Raw genomic sequence first — 17,000 nt, 5'->3', positions numbered from 1 at the left:
TCTTTCCGGGATACTGCAATGCTGATGTTCAAATAATATTTACACCGTTGCACTGTTGCGTTTCTGTTTTCTTGCTTTATACATTGATGGGAATGTGACACGTTATGGTGATTTAAGGAAAATAAAATGGTTGAAATAACATCAATGAAATGGTATTTTCTTTAGTGTATTGTTTTACTACTAAAAGGCATTAGAATTTTAAAATGATAAAATATCACAAGCATTCAAGCTACCCTTTCAACAGCTAGAGATAATTTGAAACAAAATGTAAAGTAATTTACACTTCCAACATCAACGCCAAAAAATCTCTTCCAGCAAAAACCCGTTTTCACGATTCATTAGCCAACAGATACGTAAATATGTTGAGGTTGTGGCAAGGGGTCTAAAACACACCAGCCCTCACAAGCGCTTGTTGAACTAATGAATGGTCTGTAGTGACATGTTCCACGAATTTGATGGTGGTAATAATGTTTTGCTTTTTTTTCGTGTGCAAACAATCTACCATACAACCGTGCTGCCGTTATCTCACCTGAAACGACCAGCACCAAAAGGCGATGTAAAACTGGGTAGATGGAACGCGTCCGCTTGGAAGAGAATATTTTGGGAGTAAATAGATTAAACGTCATCAACGCAATTATTACGGGACAAAAAAAATAGGATAGGACAAAAAATGCGCTGGAAAACTGATATGTGAAAATAGAACCAGACAAGATAGAGGTGCCGTGGGAATTGAATATGTACAGAGTGCAAAAAAAGAAAAGAACACAACCGTATCCGTCGCCTGTACCATCATATTTCCATGTTTCGGCTGTTAGCCCACTCATCCTACGCACGCTTGTTTGTTCATTATAATGATTTCACATATATGTGTGTGCTCTGGTCAGCGTTGGGTAGGATAGCGTTCGGATGGTGGATAATCCCTTCGGTGCGATGAATGCGATATTATCATGCGCGGCTACCGTTATTTCGTTAGCAGAAGGGGTTTAGCATTGCAAAGCGTTCAAACGCACGCTGGGTACCGGCGCAAAGGCACGAGGAAAGGTAAACAAAATTTTAATACGCGAAATAGAAACTACCGTTTGCGCTTGGTACGAACGAGCCTATTCACAGGTGGGAAAGAATTAAGCAGAGGATTAAAAAAAAGAAAGAAAAAGCATAAGTAACATGTTGCAAATGGGTATTGCATTTTGTGCTGGACCATGCACCGTTATCAGTGAGTGAGCCGGTCTACCGGGAACCGTAGGCAAAATCAACATAGTTATTCGTTTTCATTAATGATTTGAAACATGATAAACTACACGACATGAATAGCATTGCTAGCAGAGAGGATTAAAACTGCCTGCCTGAAAACAATAAAAAATAAAAACAAATATGTTTGAAAGGTTCTTTTATCTGTAACAGTTCTATAGTTTCATTTGTATATTTTTTTAAATTTCCATACGTCATGAAGCTTTTATATTTGGTCAAACTATTAAAAAGTGCGTCAAATATGTAATTTGTTGATCTAATTAACACTTGAATATAAATATAAAACGTTAAGTGAAGGACAAATAATAAGGCTCTTGGGGCTATAACAAGAATCAATAAATAATGCAGATGATAAGGTTTGATAGCATATCCGTTCTAGGAAATCTGAAACCTTGAAATATGTCTTAACGTTTTTATATTCTCTCTTACTTGAACTCGTTTCTTTCTTTTATTCTTGTTTTCTTCTTCCTCCTGAATCGCTGCTAAAGCATCTTCATAGCCGCCCTTGCTTTGCTCGTACGATGAACTCGGTGAACATTTCCCCAGCAAATGCTCTACTTTAGCCGCCCGCGGTTGTGCAATCCTGCCGCCAAACGGCTAAATCCTTAGGCGGCCCTGTTTATATACCTTCTCTGTCTGCTACGGGTATAACTTTCGTAAACAAACCTCACCTTGCGGGCTGTAAGGTTTCCAGGAACCGCCTTCCATTGGAACATGCGCACAACAACCCAATAACGTGCAACATCACATCCCTCCCCAGTGAACGAATACCGCTCACGCAATTTGTATCATCATCAACCGGCGAACGGTAGCGACCCGAACGCGCCATAGACAGCGTCTCGGTATTTGCTCCTTTTGGTACGAGTCCGGAACCGAAGCCGTATGCTGTGAGCTTGCAGCCGTGTTTTGATAAAAAAAAAGTAAATGGAAAAACGCATGCTAGTACCATCGGGCTAGAACCTTTCGCTCGGGCTCCAGTTTATGTCGGGACGTGCACGGAAACGGTCGTCGTATTTTGTGCGGCAAGAGCGTAACAAATTTCGCATCACACGCGCTAACGCAGCGCGAGTGAAGGGTGCGCTATAAGGATCACGCGGTTTTCGGCCTGCGGTAACCAAGCGACTAGGTGCGCAGGGGTTTGCCTCAGCCCGTTGTTGTTGTGTTTTTCTCCTGCTCTTTTGGCAAACCTGTCCATCTGTCTATCCGTCTGTCAGTGTTTTCGTGTCGTGTTCTGTATGTCTGCCGGAGTGACGGGGTCAGTTCATTTCCCCGTGAACGTTATCGGAGTGGAAAGGAAAGCGCGCTGTCGCTGACGACCGAGGGGCAAAGCTTTCTCCGCACCTTGGAACGTATGCATGCGTACAGATATGTACAAGTGTGTATGTGTGTGTGAGTGTGTGTGCACATCAGTGTGTGCTAGGTGTTTGTGTACAGATAGGCTAAAGCCAACTAGAAGAAAAAGAGCAGAAAGCAAGCTTGCAAGCACCCACGGTTCCGGGCAAAGATATTTCTGGTAGATTTGTACCTTCCCTCACTTCCTCTTTCTCTCCGCCTACCACTTCCCAACCGAGTTCTTCCACACGTTTCGTTCCCATCCTAACCGCCTCAACTTATCCGTTCTTATTGGCCCGTGCAAAACGCAACGAAGCAGAAGTTCTTGGTGCCGTCTTGAACCTTGTTTGATCAAGAGCCGGTAGCTGTTGCGTTTTGCTGCCGATTCCGTGCTATCCACCGTTCGACCCGGTGCGCTTGTCAATCGTCGTTAATTTACTTCCCACTGCTTTCCAGCACTCTCTCACGGTGCGGTGTGTGTGTTTGTGTCGCTTGTGGGTCGCGTGATTTGGCCGGTGTGTGCTTATTGCACTGTGCTAATGAACGGGCGACAAAGGGCGGTATGGCAAGTGCCTGTGTGTCACGGTGCAGTGCACGCTTAGTGCACGGATCGACTCATTACGGGTCGGGTCGGGAAAGCAAATGTCATTAGCGTTTGATACGCGCTAACCGGAAAACGCGGTGGAGACGCCCGGTACAATGCCGGGCGATGTGATTATAACTGATTGCAAGCGGATCGTGTGCGATTGATGTTTAGTGTGGTGTAAATTTGTGTCATACGCTAGCGGCAGCGCACCGTTTCCAGGAATGGATTTAATCCTTCCAGATGGGAAGGAATAGTCGACGTACGTCTGATTGAAATATTATTTTTGCTCCCCGTTGCAGTATTACCCTCCAGAGCATTTAGACAGCTTCATCAGCACAACCACAAAAAAAAATTCTTACATCTGTGAATAAAGATAAAGCAAGAAGTGTATAGAATAGCTGTCAGTGTCAGTTTATATTGAAAATATTTTTTTTTTGTACAAAAGTTCCATGAATTAAGGATTAAATCTTAACTCAAGCAACAAAACCTAAGGTAAGCATGTAACATTCGCTATAGAGGGGCTGCATCATGACAGTTGAGATTAATAGAATGTCGATCCTGTGTCCCCTTATTGCTCGTTGTAAATCGATTCCAGGATTTTAATTATCCTGAGCTTTTCCATCCGCCTTTCTCAAATCCCTTAAAAAAAAACTTTCTCTCCCGATCAGAACCATTCCGAGTATGGTTTATTAAAATTTTACCGCTCGTAATTAATTATTTTGATGATTACCAAACGTGCAAACCCATTGAACCTGCCCTTTCTGTTTGGTCCCGTCCCTGTGCTGCTCGGAAATTTATCTGTCCCACCACCGCCAAGGCAACCAGCTCGATCCGCGTCCCCAGCAACGGACAGCTTCACTGTCAGTTCTGTCGGGTTGGAACCCGAAGCGACGAGTTGGCTCGAGCGGGGCGAAAGTTTGATCGTACAACAAGCATTTTCACCATCCTGCTTCGACCGTCAGCGGTGCTTTTTTTGTTTTTGCTCGCCCGTGCTCGCTCACACCCGCTTTGTGTGCAGCGTTTCCATCCTGACCACACTGCCCGGTACCCTTTGCGCCATCGGATCATTAGCGTTTCCTCCACCCACCAGCCCAGAGTGGAAAAGCGAGAGCGGGCGAACGAACGAGAACAAAATTTATAATCTCGACCATAATTAGACTTCGACCGGCGGAAGTAATCATGTCCGGTGGCGCATCTGGTTCGCCCTGCTGCAGCTGTGCCATCCAACGGCATCCTTCCTTTCGCCCGCGGTCTGCGATGTTTGCTGGTGTTAGGAATCCCATTGCATCCTGACTGCGCGCGCGACTGTGTGTGTGTGTGTGTGTGTGCTTGGGTGGGTTTCCCGTTCCAGTTGAGCGATTCGAAAAACGAGGTAAAACATAAACTTGACCGAGGCTTTGAAGTAGTGCCGTTCATAAAATGGCGTGTAAAAAGTCGTTAACAATATTGATCCGGTGTAATGAATGGTAAACAAACACTGGCGACCATGTTGCTGCAGTGGACGCGGGTGGAAGCGTTTAAAGCTGCTTTTATTGTCCTGTGTGCGCTTGTTTTTGTTTTAATAATTTCATAATGGCTTGCCGTACAGGTTGCCGAGGCTGGATGGCAGCTACACATGGTGGAAGTAATAATTAAATTACCTGCCCCCTTATTGGTGCGTAATGTGCGTGAGCGAGCTTACAATGTCCACAGGGTACCATGATTTTGCAGCTGCCCAAGCATACACATACGGCAGGTTATTTAGGTCTCAGGAAGGATGTGCTGTTGGGATGTGTGCTTGCTGTGATCATTCCTTACATTTATTATCTTGTCCGCGCTGTTGAACTTTAGGTCGTTTTATTGCTTGCTTTGCCGTGCCCATAATGGACTTTAATTTTTAACAAACAAATCAAATATTTGTCGGCTCGGTGGGGCTTTCCCGACAGGAGCGCTTCGTCATTAATCATTCAAAGGTTTGGTTTACAGTAATTAATTATTCGTCCGCCCGGATGTATCCCCGTGACCTTTCTTGTGCGGTTTGACCCGGTTGCTGGTTTGCATCTTGTTCGAACGGGAAGCAAACGACAACAACATACACTGAACAGCACATGGATATAATTACTTTCGCTGGAATGCGATTTTGGTAAGCTTTTCGGAAGAGTTTGCCTCATACATAATTATCTGTACGATGAAGGCACACAAACACCGGAAACGAGGTTTTTCCGCTGAAAATACATCTGCTACAAACAAATGAGATAAGCAGTGTTTTCCACACAGAGGAGAGGTGAAATCACGGTGTGTGTGTGTGTGTGTGTGTGTGTGTGTGTGTGTGTAGGACAGAGAGTGAGTTTTAAATGCGAAATCTATTCACTTACCATGGCACTGTGCACAGTTCGCACAATCACAATCAGTCGAGAATCGGAAGCGGGCTCTAATTTTACCGGCTGCGTCCATTTCCAGACCCGATCACCCGATCCTGTCCCTTCGCCAGCTGTGGGTGCTGTCGGTCGTTTGTCATGGGAGAATCATTTATTACGTACCTTTTGTTTTCGATTGAAGTTTATCTCAAATCGATCCAATTAGGAGCCGCCAATCGGTTTGCCTTTTTGTCCTTCTCGATTCCTTCCCGCCCTGCGTCGCAGAACGATGGTTGTACTACTGGCGGTACCGAATGAGCGTTCTAAAGGACCGGTTCGAAACGGTTCGCCTTTATGTTGTCCGCTAGTTTAAAGCGGGCAGGAAAAAAAGGGAAAAGCTTCTCTGTCTTCAGGATACCGGAGCGCAGCGGAAGCGGAAAATAAGGATGCTATTTATGGTACCGGAATTAAAACAGAAGTCTCGCAGCGCACACCGTGCTTTGTGTCGGTATCTATGCTCCGGGCCAATCAAAAGGCTAGCAGTTCACGGTGGATGATGGGGGAAGTTAAGCAGAGAAACAGTGGAGAATGAGAGTGCTTTGGGGAAAAATAGCACAAAACAATAGGGACCGACTCACAGCAGTGACAGACCTCCTGCTGGTGCGCGACCATCATCACCTAGCCGCGTCGCCTTACCGTTTCTCGGACAATGAAATTGTGCCACGTGGGGGTTACTAAGATGGTGGTACACAGGAAGCACGTGCTGCACGTGGTATGTTGGCTGTGCAAGAACTTCTCCCGAGAGTTTGGGCTCCGTCACACACAGAGCGCACACTGGAAGTGAGAAACCCTGTGAGTGGAGACGATCGACAAATGGTTCGCGTTTTTTTTCTTCTCCCCTTTCTTTAACGTTTTCACGTTCGTGGGCTTGACCGTGGGTACCTTCACGCGATGCTCGGCGCGCGGCATGGAACTGGGTTGCCCTTTTTCTAATGAAATATTTGCCGTGATTTATCATCGTTCTTGCCACTTCATTGCCCATTCCATCGGTTACCGTGGCAACGAGGGGTTTGCTGGGCGGTCAACGAAGGACCGGTGGGCATCATCGTACTCTCGCACAGGAGTGGATAACACAGAGGGGAAACAGGGTCAGCTATTTATTTCCGGCGCTCATATTCGGTAGTTTTCGGTGACGTTTTTGCAGACCCGGTTCGGTTGAAGATCATGCCGCTTCACCCATCTCTTTGGTAGCTTCTGTTCTTTTTTCATCGTTGTCACAAATTCCCAACGGTTTACGGCATTCAAGGATGTTGTTTATTTTCCCACAGCCCACAAACGCCTTGGCGTTGCACGATAAGATCTTCCGCCCGGCCTGTCGCGGAGTTCATTTTTCGAACTTATGCTTTGCTGAACATAAACACGGGCTTGTCGGTTCGTGTTTGGGTTCTGGCGCTTGACATGGCTGTGCTCGCCAACTTGCAACGGATTCGGTTGGCACTGGCTGGCCACCCGTTGGTAGTGCCAATAAACCAATCGTTTGGACCATGCTTTTCCTGCCACATGCTTCCGAAGGTTATGGGTTTTTTGTTGTTTCGCTCTCCCAGTGGAACGTACACGCCAGAGTTATCACATCTTTGAGGTCCGCATGAACTCTCTGATTAGATTGGATCAAAACTTCTCCTGCTCTCACCGTCCCGACCTTTCCATATTATGGTCCTGCAATGGGGTAGTTGGATGTATGCCCGGACCTGGTGTGCGGCTGGGTGGGTGGGTGAACAAAACAAACCAAAATCCCAAACTGGGCTCGGTTTGCTATGGACCACGGCATCGGTCACGGCAGCAGACTATTTACGGACCGGAATGCGTGTGCGTAGGTGTGCGTGTGAAGAATTGGTTTGTGGCGCCCTCGGGGAGATGGGCCGAAAGTTTTATTTCGTAGAAAATTTCATTTCCACCAACACGGGACCAAGCTAGGGCAGCTTGGTACGGCGGCCGAGGCAATAAATAGTCACTGGGGGGAATGAATTGAGTGACAGGGCTGAAATTTTCTAAATTTGTTTGACATAAGTTACGAAGGAGGAGGTGTTTCGGTGCGATTGCGGTACCCATGCCGTTGGTGCGTTCATGTGGAGTCGTCAGTGCTGGCAGCCAACCTTCACGATTCCGAGCGAATGTTTGGCGAAGGTCCATCTCGGGAGTTGGAACGGTAAAGTATGTCAGAAACAAGGTGATAACGTCCGGAAAGGAAAACATCTCAGAGGAATTATAAATGGATTACCGCTGTTGGCCGTGCGATGGTGATTGTGATGGAAGGTTTCAGGCTCTTGGGGGAAGCACTTCCGTGTGGTGCGGGCAAAGCAACAATACACAAACAACAACAGCAACAGCAACAGCAAAAAGCAAAAAACCCATCGTTTTGCGCTGACGCTTGTTTATGAACATTGCTTTAGAAACGGATAAACTTTGATTGAGTTGCAATCGTGGATGCCCGGCGAGACGGGCGGCTCACGCAATTTTGCCACTTTGCGCCACTTCTGCTGGTTGCCTGGCCTAGATGATAAGCTTCCATAAGCCGGTGGAAAATTCTTTCGAGTAGTGTAGTTTGTAGCGTGAAAGTTTTTGTTATTGGAAATGCAAAGGAAGCAAAAGACATCCTAATCCAACTGCCACCCAATTTGCCGCTTGCGGGCACAGGCTGTCGAGTGGAATGTAAAAAGTGATTGGAAAGAATGTTTGTGCCTTGCGCAACAGCAGGGAGGATAATTTTGCGTGGGAAGTTTTGCTTATTACTTAGTAAGGTTTGTTTTTTCATGCACGTTTATGCATATTTTCGAAGGAATTTTCGTTGTAAATTGTGTTGTTGATGTTTCAATATTTGCAAATCATTGAATTGTTTAAGTATTCGTTGTAATGAACCCAAATCATGGTTTATTCACTCTTGACAGTTTCATGTCTGACAAAGTATCATTGAAACTTGGAACTTTATATTTTTCGTAAGACATTACCATTTTACGGTTGCAGTTTTAAAGCCTTGGGGTGTAGCCTTACTTGGGTATTTATTACGACTATAAATAGTTTTTTGGGGCTAATTTTAATCGAGTGTGTACTGGTAATTGTTCGCCAACATAAAATAGTGGCCTTTTCATTTACAAATTGAGACTTATGAAATTAAAAAAACTTAATGACATAAGTACTATAAGTAATTATTAATATGCATCAATCAAGATTAGTTTGCTAAACATTAATAGAACAGTGCTAGCTAAATTACATATATCGCTAATCAAATTGTTCTCGCTATAAGCACATCTTGTGCCTCCACTTCTTAGTGATTTGTTATTATGAAACATTATAGCAGATATATGAATATTGCCATTATTTGTAGCAAATCTATCTCACAAGAGATTGAAGGCTTGTAACGATGCATGGGAGGATATGTTACGGAGTAAAGCTTCATATTTTCGATTAAGTTTCAGCCAAGATTTGATGCCAAAAGCATGTTCGATCTTAAAATATTTAAAATCCCTAATCAAATATGACTCACAATCCGCTGTGAACGTTTAATGAATAAAAAGAAAAAAAAAACTCTTCCCTATGTATTTTTACAACGATTTTTGGCAATTAAAACGATAGCAATTGGCGTACATTATAAACTGCATTTAGATGTGATTGCCTTGAATTACCCATAAAACACACAGAACACACAGTATATCTACCGATGATGAATGTATCAAACTTTTCCGACAGAAACAGATCGTTGAATACAGCCGGTGGAAAACCCGCCAGCATGCACACTGAATTAAATGTGAAAAATTCATTCCCTTCTTCCCCAAAAGTATCGTACTTGGAACGCCCGACGATGATTGGTTTGGTTTCGTTCCGTGCCATATAATCCACGGGATTCACTCCGGTGCTGGACTGGGCGCATTCAATCGATTCCATTTGGTCCGTTTTTCCTTTCACTTCCTTTCACGGGTGCTCTTTTTGTCCGGGCCCTCCCCGATCGTGGCCAGATAAATTTGGCAAAGTAAAATTTATAACGCCTGCAATCGAGCATCCGCGGCTCAAAATCACCGACCGCGCCGAATACGACTGCTGGTGCTGGTGGTGGGTGCACAAACGCCGGTAGGAAAATGGTAGAAATCTGTCGGTTGTGAAATTGACCGGAACCAACCGTGGTGGAGGTGTGCCGGAAATTTCCGAGGAAAGGATTAACTAGTTAGCCTTTGCCGATCGCTTACCAAATTTACCACGCGAGTGTAGCGTAGAGTACGGAGGATACGGTCCGGGACTGGCGCCATTGTGAAGATGCGTTCGTGCACAAGAGTGCACTTTTGGTCGGCTTGGGGATGATGGTATTGCGGTGCCGGGGAAACGATTCGAGAAGAACATGTACAAGAGCGATAACACGTAACGCGGCTCACCGGTCGGGTACAGCTGGTCGCGCCGATTTTCATGATACGCGCGATCGCCCCGGTGCGGCTGCGTTGGTGGTCAATTCAATTTTTATTTATGCATTGCTAATGCAAACACTTTCCTGCGGTACCGTTGGAACCCCGGCTGGCCGGCTGGCCTGCCCGGCCAGTTCGTGCACGAGCACGCTGTCTTTTAATGCTGTTGAATATTTATTAGCACTGGGCACGGGCTTCCTTTTTTTTTTTGCTAGCCCAAGTGGAACATGTAGCACGAGGAAAAGCAGAAAATGGCAATCCGGAACTGCCCGGTGGGATCGGCACTGCACAAATGCAGCGTTCGTAGCCACTATCGAGCCTGATTATATTGGCTACGAACCCTTGCCGTGCCGGTGCATTGGCGGTGCGTTTGGGGAAAATTTATAGCAATTTAGCTTAGCAAATAGAGCCGATTTGCCCAACTATTCGGAACTGGTTTGTGATGTAAGTAATTGAGTGAACTGCTAGGAAGGAAAACGACACCTCCTGCCTCCCACCCACCATCTCCTGTGAATGATGGTGCATATAACTGCGTGGAGAAATGCATCGAAACCTTTTTATGCTGGCTTTTTTTGTGTGTGCTGCTTTCCCACCAGCAGCGTTTCTGTTCGAGTACGGAACAGAAAGCCCATTACGCGGTTTTCCACTCCGGGGGAGAAAATTAAGGACAGCTGGCAGCTGCTCTGCGTCGACATGGCATTACCCTATAAATATGGCAACACTTCGTGTTAATAGCGATAATAAACTGTACGTGATTGAGCCCGGCCAAACGATGCCGGGCTTGCGCTTGCGACTCTATTCGAGTTTCGTTCGCTGCTTGGGGTGTAGAGGACCGCGCTCCTCGCAACCTTTACCGTGCTCGCATGCCCGAATGGCTGGCTTTTTGGCAAAACGGTACCAACACGCTTGGCTGTAAAGAATTTTGCCACGAAAGGCAGGTTTTTGCAGCGTTGTAAGGTTGACGTCTGACGGCTGTTTATTGCAGCACGCTACTAACCGCACCGATAACTGATTTTGCATAAATGTACCTCAGACTGTTCGGTTCGGTAACGGTGCGGGTTTCTTCTGTGGTAGGGAAAATTGTCCCCATTGGAGCGTTGCAGTGGTTTGTGCGGTCAGTGGTGATTTAGGTTGTTGAGCTAGTTGCAAGATTAATGGTACAACTTTGACATTTTTATGAATCATCGCATGCAACGATTGGAATAATGATTTTACCAGCATGAAGCTAATGTAAATGATAGCATGAAACTCATTTTCATAAATTTGATAATAAGTGCAAACACAAACACAAATGAGCCATGAGAATAAAATACTAATGAATTGTTGCTTTTGCCATGTAAAATAAACTGTGGTTAATGCTTAATATGAGTTAGTTACCGATTCGGTTTCGAGTTAAAAACTTGTTTTTTTATTTGCTTTTCATATTTTTCCACTATTTACGACACAACTGAGCATATTTACACTGCAAGCATCTCTCATAGAAAAGAATGTCATATAAAAGCGATCTTTCGTGTCATTCATACTAAAACAATGCCCCTGTGAAGAAGAACAATGGAGGCGCCTGGTGAAACGTATAAATGATGGAAACGTAAATAATTGTCCCGCTACCGTGCTTAACGGCTGTTGCTGCCTACACCAAGGCAGAAAACAAAACGAACATGGTCACGTCTATGTAACGGTCGAGCGGCATTTCAAGCAGCAAATAAATATAAAAACTGCGAAAGAGCGTACTGCAGCTTCGGGGCACTCATTGCAAACCCGCGCCCAGTTTGTGATCCAGCAGAGCTTAACAAACGTTCCCGTGTAAATGCGAACAAAGCAACGCAGCAAAACAAAACAGCAGAATGGAAAAATAAGCTTGGTCACCGACGTGTCCCCAGTGGTTGTGTGTTTTCTTGCGGTCTGTCACTTGGAATTGAAATCGATCATTTTTATATATATGTTTGCTGATTGGTTTGGTAGCGCAAACACGATTGCATTACGTTTTAAAGTGGAATAGAACAAACAAAACATAAAAATAAAACAGAAAAAAACATCAACAACATACACAGCCACTACAGCCACGGTCTACATTTGGTGGGCTTTGTTATGCATCACTATTTTTATAAGCCATCGTATAAATTGCACATCGACGCAACCCCGCGAGCGATAAATAGTTTAGTCTGTGATGCACTATCGCTCGCATCCGCTATCGGTGTGTGCTCCCGTGCTCCTCGTGGTGATAGTATATTTAATTGCTACGCCTGAGTGCTCCCGGTACGTGAGCGGCAATTTTATGAACCGCCCGCGCTGCGGCTGACCAGTGTGTTTGCGAGTGGCGTTTATTTTTTTTTATTAATGTTTTAGGAGCTAGAAATGATTTACTGTTTTGCTTTTGGTTTTGGGTGTGGATTTGGATAATAAAGCTTTACGAATGATTGCACGTGCTGTCGTTCTTTCTTTTTTTTTCGATGAGAGGATAGCAAATTAGGTCACTATAAATATTTTATGGATCTGGTATCGAAAAACGTATGTTTTCGAAGGTTGCTAAAGAGAATGAAAACAATTTTTCACATTGCACACATTTGCAATCCCTGGCCGACCGGCAAGCAGGCTGCACTGTGCACTGTGGCGGGAATTATGCATAAGACACGGCTTTACACTTGAACAAAATTGCTCGAGTTTAAGCGAAAGCAGCGTTTTTACGTCTATAGTGATGCTTTATAGCAGCTTTTGAAGTATTGGACCCGCTCCGTATGAACCAAAGCAAGTGTACAAAGGCACACGCCGGATTGAGCCCAAAACTGCCCATGTAGTGTGCTTGGATGTTTGGTGAAAAACTTTCATTGTACGTCTGTTTGAATGGGGTGTTCAAGCTGTCACCGGTCGGTGGGTAACCGTGAGTGCTGCTTACCGAAGGTGTAAGCGAACCTAACAGATACAGCCCGAAATACCTCACTCGACAACAGATGTGCCGGGTACGGCAAGCTCAGTCGGCTAGGGTTTTAGGCGATCTTTCTTTTTCGCTCACTTCCGGCTGGTAGAAAACTTTCCCAAGTGTGTGATCCGTTCGGTTGGGCGGTCAGCATAGGAGCAAAAGAGTATTTCGTTGTTGTTGCTGCTGCTGCTGCTGCTGCTGCTACCTCGTATCCATTGGGTTTCGAAAAGGCGACCGGTCGTTCAATACGGTGTGCGACTCTTCTTGAAAGCTTCCAGGAACAAAGTGACAATTGTAAACACAGCCATGGTTGAGTGATGAAACGGCCGGCTGCCTGCTGTCGTCCGTTTGGAGTGGGGAAGGATTGTCGGTGGTCCGGCGAATGGAAGATAATGCCTCTTAAAGGATTGCCAGCCCTGGACTGGGCTACTGGCTACTGGGACTGAAATGAGTAGATGTATCTACGGGGTTTTGCTGTAAGAAAATGGAGAACGGAGGAAATACCATCGCACGATCTTTTTCCGGGCGCACCAGCCTGCAGTAGCCGAGTGAAGCCGAGCCAACCACAGGCACTTGAGCGTAAACGGCAGCTGTTTTGGTTGTTGTTGTTGTTGCTATGGAGTGGTGGGTGAGGTGGTTCGAGAAGACGGCAAATCTGCTCCTAAGTGCGGTTCAAAGCAGCCGCGTGGGCAGTACGGGAGGAAACAAAGGAAGCAACCGGCCGGGCTGTGGGAAATGAGTTTTGGTTTGGATGTCTTTCGGGCCGTTTCTTATCATCGAAACCATCGTCGTCGGTTGTTGCCCAGGCCGAGTTAGGTATGGGGTTTTTTGGGCTACTATTATCCGATCGACCAACCGACCATTGGGCCATAGAAAGCGAGTGAGGGAGAGAGAGATAGAGAGAGTGAGTGCACGCAGATGGTGATGTGGGTTTGTTTGAGTGGTTTTTGTTTTCGTACTTATGCGGCCGAGGGTATAATTTCCAAGTGTAACCACGGGGACCATTTACGGCACAAAACCGACCCTCCCTTGACCGACAGTGCCGCTCGATCGGTATGAGTCGGTGACCCGAAACTGTAATCTGTTGGTCGGATCTGAAGCGGCACTGAACAGTACAGTCAATTCCGGGCAAAGCTATGAACTGGAAAAACTGAGACCGGCAGTAGATATTCATTCGCCCCGGGGTGAGTCGGCCACGGTGCTGTAGTTGCTTGCTTATCGATGCACCGGGCGTTCGTGCTAATCGGCCACGGGAGTAGAGGCGTGGGCCGGTGGAAAACTTTAGTCTGGAAAGTTTTCCACGCAAAGCGAAGCATTAAGTTCAGTGTCGGCGGTGGTCGGAGAAATCGAACCGGGCTCATTTAGAGCGGGTGTTCTTAATTTGCCCTACCGCGATGTACCGGTAAACCCGCTAATGAGGATGCATAATGAATACCAGGTACGGACGGGACTACACGAGACGAGACAGGTTGTAACCGACATTGGTGACGCGAAGCGAAGAACGCCAGCAGCAAACTTTTATTTTATATTGAAGGCATTGTGGGGGGAACGAGAGCAAATTGCATCCGCACTCACGATCGAACTCATTGCCGCTCATTGTTGCGCACTGTTCGTTGGAGAAGCAAAAGTTTTCCTCAGTGCTTCAGCATGTGCTCATCACCTGGGTGGCGGTAGAGTTAGCCCTGAGCTTAATGTTTCCGCTTGACACACGACCTCTCGAGGGAGCGAAGCGTTTCGAAAAGTTGGAGCCACGCTTAGTTTGTAACTCGGTTAAATATGATCCGCGCAGCTCATGTATTATTTATACGGTGCAACAACTGTCGGGAATACAAGCAGGCAGGAGCGGTGGCAACGACATGCCAATAAGAAAAGGATGTGGATGTTTGCAATGCAGCTTTTCGTGTGCTTCGTGTAGAATTTCGGTTTTCATGGATACGATAAAATACAAAAAAAATCTAGAATTTCTTTAGATATTGTATGCTCAAAGGAGAAAAAACACGAAGACTCTCTTCCTTGTCCAAGAAATAAGAAGTGCACATCTATCCGAGATGGTGGAATCGTTGCGAAACAGAGACGATAAGATTTAGTGTCCGAAAGACACTAATCATGATTTAATTTCTCTGCTGGAGCAAGCGAGCGAAAGTGTGATGGAATGAGTGAGAACTCATAAATTAATTAGCTCAAAATAATGTTACTCCAGCAGCGTAATTACCTACTTCCCTCTTCACATCACATTACTGCCCAGCTGACAAGGTCCGCGTGGAAGGCCTGTACCTTCCGGCGGCAGGGCATGATCCCGAGCTTTATTTATTGGATGTTCATTGTTCACTGGCTTGGGACCGTACCGCCGCACGTACGCCATGTTGATTTCGTGCAAATAAATGTAATTATGTGCGAAATTGTATGATTTTATCGGGGCAGAGAGACCCTCTTGAACAGAAGGAAACCAGTTCCTCGAACATTAACTCGTCCGAAACATCGCTTTACGGAACGGGCGAAATGAAATGAGCAGTTTTCTTTCCACATTCCGGCCACTGCGAACGCTTGACATTCTAGCACGGCGGCGGCGGCGTGTCTTGAGTGTGCTGCTCCCATCGTACACCTGTACACGATGCTTTCGCTTTCCGATCACGTGCAACCGGCCGGTGCCGTTTAATCAGGATAATAAATTTTGCCCACTCCTCCTTTCTTTTCCCATGGAGCACATGGAGCAGTGCTTTCTGATCACACCGCTTACACTGTTTGACGCCCTTGAAAAGCACGGCACCCAACAACAGCCTGTGCCGTGTCACGCACCAGAACCAGCACGAGCTCGTAGTTAACACTTACAAACTGCTACCGCCGCAGCCTTGTGGACTCGGGACGTTGGTTTGGCCAGTTTCGGGACAAAACTCAATTACAATTCAATTATCATCTCACTGCCCACTCGCTTAAACGATGCGGTATATACAAATACCTGTACGCATGGGTGTGAATGTGGGTGTGTGTGTGTGTTGAAGAAGGGGAATGTCACAACTTCCTCCTTGCACTTGCCCTGTGTGCCGTGTTTGAACAGAATATATGATGTGCATCCGCCAAGAAGTCTGCGGGGTCGAGAGCGCCAAACCTTCCAACGGGACGCTGTAGAGCAAACTTTGAGCGGCAGAAGATGAAAAAGAAGCCACAATTTATGTACGTTACAGCGGGAATGGGGGAAAAAACTGCCGGAAGCAGTGGCAAGAGCAAGTTTTGGCTGGGGCAAAAGTTTTTCTTCAACACCGCACCACACATGAGGCGCACCCCTTTCGAAGACGGAGCTGAGTGCTTGGCTTGGAAAGGCGAAGTTTCCGGGAAACTGGTAACGCTGCTCCTGACAGTGCGAGCGAACGTGCCAGAGGGCTGAGGCTGTCGAGCTGTTCGACCCGGCGATCAATAGGGGGGGTCTGCAGCTGAAGAGATTGGCTTCTTCTCTGCCAGTGGTCTTGAAGGGTCGTACAGTCAACGGTGAACTAAAAATTAATGCATCAGGAGGAAAGGTGGGTAGTTATTTTCCCTGAATGTATGTAGAATTTGTGAATGATTGCTAGGGGATAGAAAACTATTCACATATGTTAGGTGGAGCAGGAATTAGATTTTGATTCGAATGTTCACTGCAGATGGTACAGGTGCAGCTGGTAGCTGACAATATCGTGCAATGCTTGTTACGTCTTTTTGTACAAATAACTGAATAATCACCATTTCATGCGACATTATTTGTGAAATATTTATCAAATTTATGCATTTATCATCAAGTGAAGGATCAGATGTTGGATCTATACAAAGTGGACGTTAGCTCAGCCTTGTTGTTATGGATCTTCTATAGTAGAGCAGATGTCTACAATCTAATGAATTATTTACATATTTTTGGCAGAAGCAGGGTAACTATGAGTGATAAGGTAAACAAATTTCAACCTTAATTTCAAATACAGTACGCGGCTTTAAATCTTCGCATGGTTTAATTTGCGTGCTCCCGACAAATTGAGTTATTGGCAGAAAATCTGTCGACTTCTCTTTGGAGATATATGCCATCGATTTTTGCTTCATCGACTCGAATATTTATTTATTTATTTGCCCCGCCGGTACCATTAACGAAAAGTAATTTCATTTTTGCATTT

General features: G+C 45.7%; 1 protein-coding gene across 11 annotated transcripts in view; it reads left to right on the top strand.

The window, feature by feature from the left end:
* LOC120904216 (cadherin-87A) overlaps positions 1-17,000 on the top strand; it is a 135,257-nt gene that overhangs the window by 30,891 nt on the left and 87,366 nt on the right. The window contains exons 1-2 of one of the 11 annotated variants that reach the window (XM_040314113.1): positions 2,245-2,358; positions 3,466-3,658. The exons of 8 other annotated variants lie outside the window; for them this stretch is intronic. The gene's annotated coding sequence lies outside the window, so the exon portion shown is untranslated. Of the gene's footprint in view, positions 1-2,244; positions 2,504-3,465; positions 3,659-17,000 lie in introns of those variants that run through there. 2 more of the 11 variants (XM_040314097.1, XM_040314107.1) reach the window with 2 other exon arrangements.

This window comes from Anopheles arabiensis, chromosome 2 (genome assembly GCF_016920715.1).
Source record: "Anopheles arabiensis isolate DONGOLA chromosome 2, AaraD3, whole genome shotgun sequence".
In the NCBI taxonomy this organism is placed as follows: Eukaryota; Metazoa; Arthropoda; class Insecta; order Diptera; family Culicidae; genus Anopheles; species Anopheles arabiensis.
This window is presented reverse-complemented; position numbering and strand designations above follow the sequence as displayed.